The sequence below is a fragment of the Arachis duranensis genome, chromosome 8, assembly GCF_000817695.3.
Source record: "Arachis duranensis cultivar V14167 chromosome 8, aradu.V14167.gnm2.J7QH, whole genome shotgun sequence".
NCBI lineage: Eukaryota > Viridiplantae > Streptophyta > Magnoliopsida > Fabales > Fabaceae > Arachis > Arachis duranensis.
In genome coordinates, this window is record NC_029779.3 from 23379445 (window position 1) to 23385519 (window position 6075).

The following is a 6075-nucleotide window of genomic DNA, read 5'->3' on the forward strand; positions in this document are numbered from 1 at the left end:
CATTAATTATTAATTATTTAAATTTTTTTTTTTAAAATATAAAATTAATTATTATTAATTACTTCTTTTTATTCTAATTTATCTTTTACTATTTATTAGGTAAATTCTAATTTTCCTTTTTAAAAAAACGTCCAAATTCAAAAAAAAATTCTAGAATATAAGATAAAGAATCATCAAAATTTTAAGAAAAAAAACATACAAAACATAAAAAAAAAAGAATCATCCAAATTATAAGTAAAAAAATATACAAAACAAAAAAAATCAGTTGTTTTTCTATACTTTTCTTTTTTAAGTAGAATATTTATTTTAAGATATAAAAGTTTATTATAAAATACAGAAAACTATTAAGAAAGTAAGATATTAAATTAGGTTTTAACTTTTAATGTATGTATTATATATTTATTAAAGTAACTATTTACAGGAAGCAACGGAAACAGTCACTCATTGTTTGATCGATTGCTTTAGAATTAAAGACGTATGGTCTTAGAGTTATCTTCGTGACTGTCTTTCTCCTCAGAGTTCTAACGACTTTTGGACATGGTGGACTGCATCAACAGAGATACTTAACCCGTTGAAGAATGCTGACCGTAATCCTCAATTGCTGGCCATCATTTGCTGGAACTGCTGGAAAGCTCACAACCAGTTGATTTTTGAATGTTCTACTTCTATGCCGTCTGCCATTCTAGCAAGCTCTGTTAAGTTACTCCGTGAAATCCAAAGAACTCCCAATTTAGGTCGTCATCTCCATGAGACAAGCTCTTAGGTGCATTCAATTTGATTTATCATTATTTCTTCTTTAAGATTTTTCTTTGTTTTTCGACCACACACACCGTTGGATGAATACTTTTAGTGTAGTGTTTTTGGGAAATCTCCACCTTTTATTATATTGTCCTGTTTTTGGACATCTTTATATTTTATTTTTTAATAATTAATAAAATATAACCTATTATCTTTGGAAAAAAAACTATTTGAAAACTTTTACTATTAATAATTTATAATATACCTAAAAAGGTAAAAAACACATGTGAACTAAATTCTATATTTTATCAATTCATTATTTCGGGGTTATAGATGTGAAGGATTTATTTAAGAGTAGTCATAAATGTAGAATTCATAGAAGAATCCATTTGCCCATAACATCAATTAATTGTTAACATCAAAGAAGAAGATGACGCTGCATAGAAGCCAAATACAGTAGCACTAAGTTGAAATGAACCTCCCATACTCTTCTAAACACTTTATATGGATACGCGACACTATATTAGTATCCTTCTTATCATCTGAAGTCGGTTCTCTTTGAACAGCAATAAAAATTTCCCTCAAATCAGTTTCACAAATAATTTTTGTTACACCACACTTCCAAGTTAAGACTATGTCTCTTCATATATTGTAAAAAATTCTGCCCTTGTGATACTCCACATTAGAATGTTTCCAAAACAGCTCTTCATCCAATCACTGCCATGATTCTTCAGCACACAACCAAAATTCTACCACCTGAGCTTTTTTGAATATACTAGCATCACAACTGAGGAGATTCCCATATCACATTATGGACTAGAAAAAGCTGTTGAGGCCAATTCGTTCTTCTATCTCCGAGCTAAAATCACCATCTTATTCTGTGTCTATTCTTCCTCTGGGTTGAATATTTTTTTTTATGTATTTGATGGTATTGTTTGATCTATCTAGCCGACTTAATTTAGGTTCAGTTTGGATAAATAACTTAATTAAGTTATTTTTAGAAAAATAACTTAAACAATAAATATTTATATTAAAAGTAATTTATAAATAAGTTATTTTGTGTTTAATTTTTTAGTTCTAAAATTATTTATTTTAAAAGAAGAGTGATAAAAAAAATTTAAGAAATAATTTTTTTTAACTTTTTCATAAATACTAAAATAATTTAAAAAAAAAGTACAATTTGATCTTAAAAATTATTTCAGACATTGATACTATACTTGTTTATAATTAAAAAAAAATCACTTAGCCCAAGGTTACTCATCTATGATTATTTTAGGATATTGCATAGTAGGCTAGTAGCCCAAGCCCAAAGGTTGCTCATGTATTGTTTTAGGTTTCCTTTTGAGGAAGCATGTGTACATCACTAAATCCCAATATGGCAATATATAAGATAACTAAAAGTATAATAATTAATTTGATAACACAAGCCAGATGCGTTTTTGGTGACAAAATCGCTCGTGATTCGTTAGGTAAGATGATAATTTACAAGTTCAATGTTGAAAATGACGTAGTAGAACAATATTAATGTAAGGTGGATACTACAATAAAAATGATAAAAATATCTTTTCATGAAGATGCTTTGTTAAAAATGTGGTTTATTTATTTAGCCACACTTTAAATAAAAATAACATTTTTATAAATATTAAAATTTAACCATACAATCTATCATCCAAAGGTCAAAAAGAAATATATTCACATAAAGACAATTATAGAATTTTTATTGTAGTATCCATCTTAATTTAATAGGTTATTCTAGAATGGAAATTAAAAGAAGAGTGTAATAAACATAAACATGGGGAAAGAGGCCAACTGGATGAAATCAAATAAGTTAACAGTGGGCATATATATATTGAATGCAAGTTAGGTGTGGATTCATTTCCATTTCCCATCACCTTAAACTTATTATTACTTTATTTTAAATCTTATAATGATTAATAACATGATTATATATTTTAGGAAGTTATTTAGATAAAGATGTTAAAAATATTTTTTTAAAAATATTTTTTAAAAATTAAAATTTAACATATATAATCAATTAAACTGTGTTATCTACTTAATATACTAAAATTGGGTTTTCTCCCAACTACTAAAGGTAATGTGTCGATCTCTCATGCATCCGTTTTCCATCCAAAACGAATAAATTTTTTTTCTATTCTAAATTATTTTATTGTAATTATATTATAATTAATACTAAATGAATAATATATAATTATACTAATTTAACAACATATCTTCATTATAATTATATCAAATCAATATTTAATGCACTATTAAACTACTTATCAATTATAATACATAATTACTGTACATAATAAAAAATTGCCTTAATAATAAGTAATTTACATATTTATTTTTGGATTGTATCAAATCAAAATTTAATGCATTATTAAAAAATTACCTTAATAATAGGTAATTTACATATTTATTTTTGTTTTATTAAAGTCTATATATAGTGTTTTCCTGTAGTACATGAATCTAAATTTGAGAGTCAATTCATAATTTTATATTTAGTGTTTTTTTTACTACTTCATAGAATAAGAATGTATTCTTTGTTTTTTATTGAAGTTGATTCTTTTAAGGTACAATTTATAATTTTTATAATATTTTTCATATACTCGTTCTATTATATTATTCTTTTGATAATTTTTTATTTGTTGTTACTCTGAGTTATTCTTATCGTCTAATGTTTCAGTTCGATTGTCTTTTGCCACAATCATTTATAATGCATCACATCCATGAAATACATCATCAAGTTGTCTTAACTGATTCGGGTTCCAACTACATGGATGTAAGCGTTCAAAGAAGAGGCAATAGTTTCTACTTTACCGAAGGATGGTTGGATCTACTCACTTATTATGACCAACCCAATGGAATGTGGTTCAAGTTAGATTTCTTAGGAGGTGCTCGATTTTTGATTGAGGAATTGCATCCACGGAACTTTATAGGGCAAGTTCAAGTTCCATCCCCTCCATGTTTTTTACGTCTGCTCGAAAATCTTCGAAGTGGAGTACATAATGAAATTGAATTCCCTCAGTTTCAATTCAGTTTTGCTAAATTCGTGACAAATTCAGATATGCAATTTCAATGATTGATAATATATTTAAATTTTCTTAGTTTAAGCCGTTCATTATTAGAATAATTTTTTAACATATTTTGATTTTTTTCAAAAATTACCAGCTTTCTTTTGCATGCATGCAATGCCATTGAGGGGAATAAGAGTTAGTTTGGTTTCTCGGTGTGACAATTCTATACCTTGTCGCATTGCATGGATAGCGGATGATGAAGCTTATCTAACAAGAAGATGGTCTGATTTTGCACGAATTCTAAATATTAAAACTTACGATGTTATTTCAGTTGGTTGTCGTTACAAGAATGATTCTATACTATACGTGACTAAGGACTAGAATATGTTCAATATTGTTTAGATAATTTAGTTTTACTATTAGTATTTGATTAAATTATAATTATAGAATTTTAAATTATTGCCTCAATTTATATATTACGATTATTTTTTGTGGATGTGCTATTTTAAAATAATTTAATAAAATGAAGTAGTGTCAGATATTATTAAGTTTATTTTTATCCTTTATTTTTTTATTTATATTTTTATTATATTTGACAAAAAATGAACCTACATATATATCAAATCGTTGACCTAAAGACAATTTATTTGCCAATAATCGGTGGATAAAATTAAAATTACACCCGTGTCATATAATTATAATTGATTAATTGGTGTAAAATAAAATTATACCCGTGCCATGAGTAATAATCTAAATAATTATATCTTAAAAAATATAATTTAAAATAATTTATAAACAATTATCTTAACAAAAATAATTATTTAATAATTGATTTAAAAATCAATGCAAAAAATAATTATTAATAATAATATTATTAACTGTATAAATAATATAATTTCAAATTATTACTTGAAATATAAATAATATATAAAAATCTATTGAGTAAATCAATGATTTTGCCCCTTAATAATTTGACAATTATTACTCAATTAACCAGTTAATTGAATTAGTAATAACAATTTTCAATTTCAAATTTTGTATATTAAGTAGTTATTAAAAATTGGATAATAACAATTTACACAAAAAAATCATTGATAAATTCAATTAACCATATAGAAGATAATATACTAACAGTTTTAGTATATTATTTAAAAGGCAAGCGAAATTATTTTCACAGATTTTCTATTAAAATTGAAATTAGTAATAGTTTAAAAAAGATTTATTAATAAAATTACTAATAGTCACATTTTTATACACAGGATATATATTTTCTATATATTATTTAAAAAATATAATAAAACATGAATAATGAATGAGTATGTTATTTTTTGACTAGCTAATTAATGCAAAATTGAGTATCTTTTTTATTCGATTGATGTCATATTCTGTTTGTTGAAAGTTTCAATCACCTTAATTAAATCATATATTTGTGCCTTAACTTATACAGGTAGTAATATGTTACATATTATTTGGTATATCTAAATAGTTATTTTCCATAGCGAAAATGTAAAAAATCATATTAAGGTTTATTGTCAAATAATTAGTGGATGAATAATAATAGATTATATTATTTTGGGAAAGTATTTTCATTATAATTATATCAAATCAATATTTAATTATGATAAAATATGTTAATTATAATTATATCATAGAATTATAATAATTACGATATTTATGTTATATATTTTAATCATTTATGTACGTAAATAATTAGAAATCAAAATATAACTTATAATTACCCGTGCCATGCAAGATTAAATAAGATATATAATAACATAGATGATTTGTTATTTATACAAAATCAATCAAATCAAATTATCACAGTAAATAATATGTTGTATATTATTACGGAAAATAATCCGTAGATAAAATTAAAATTACAGCCGTGTCATATCATTATAATTGATTAATTGGTATAAAATGAAATTATACCCATGTCATGAGTAATAATCTAAGAGTGTGTTTGGTAACCACGTTGAAAAAAGCACGTTAGAGCTTCTTGAAAACTTCACTTTTTGTTTGGCTAATTTTCTTCTCTACAAACGCAGAAGTACTTTTATTCCTAAACCCACATTTACAAGAAGCAATAATTTCTAACTTCTCCGTTGCACTAACGTGCTTTTAGGTAATACCTTCCATATTTATTTTTATTTTACTAACTTTATCCTTTATACATATTATTATATTATTTATAGAATTCTTATTATTCCTCTCTATATGAATTCTTTTTTATTATTTTTTATTAATTTTTTTATTTGACATTATATATTTTTATAGTTATAATTTTTGTATATTATATTAATTATTATTTTTT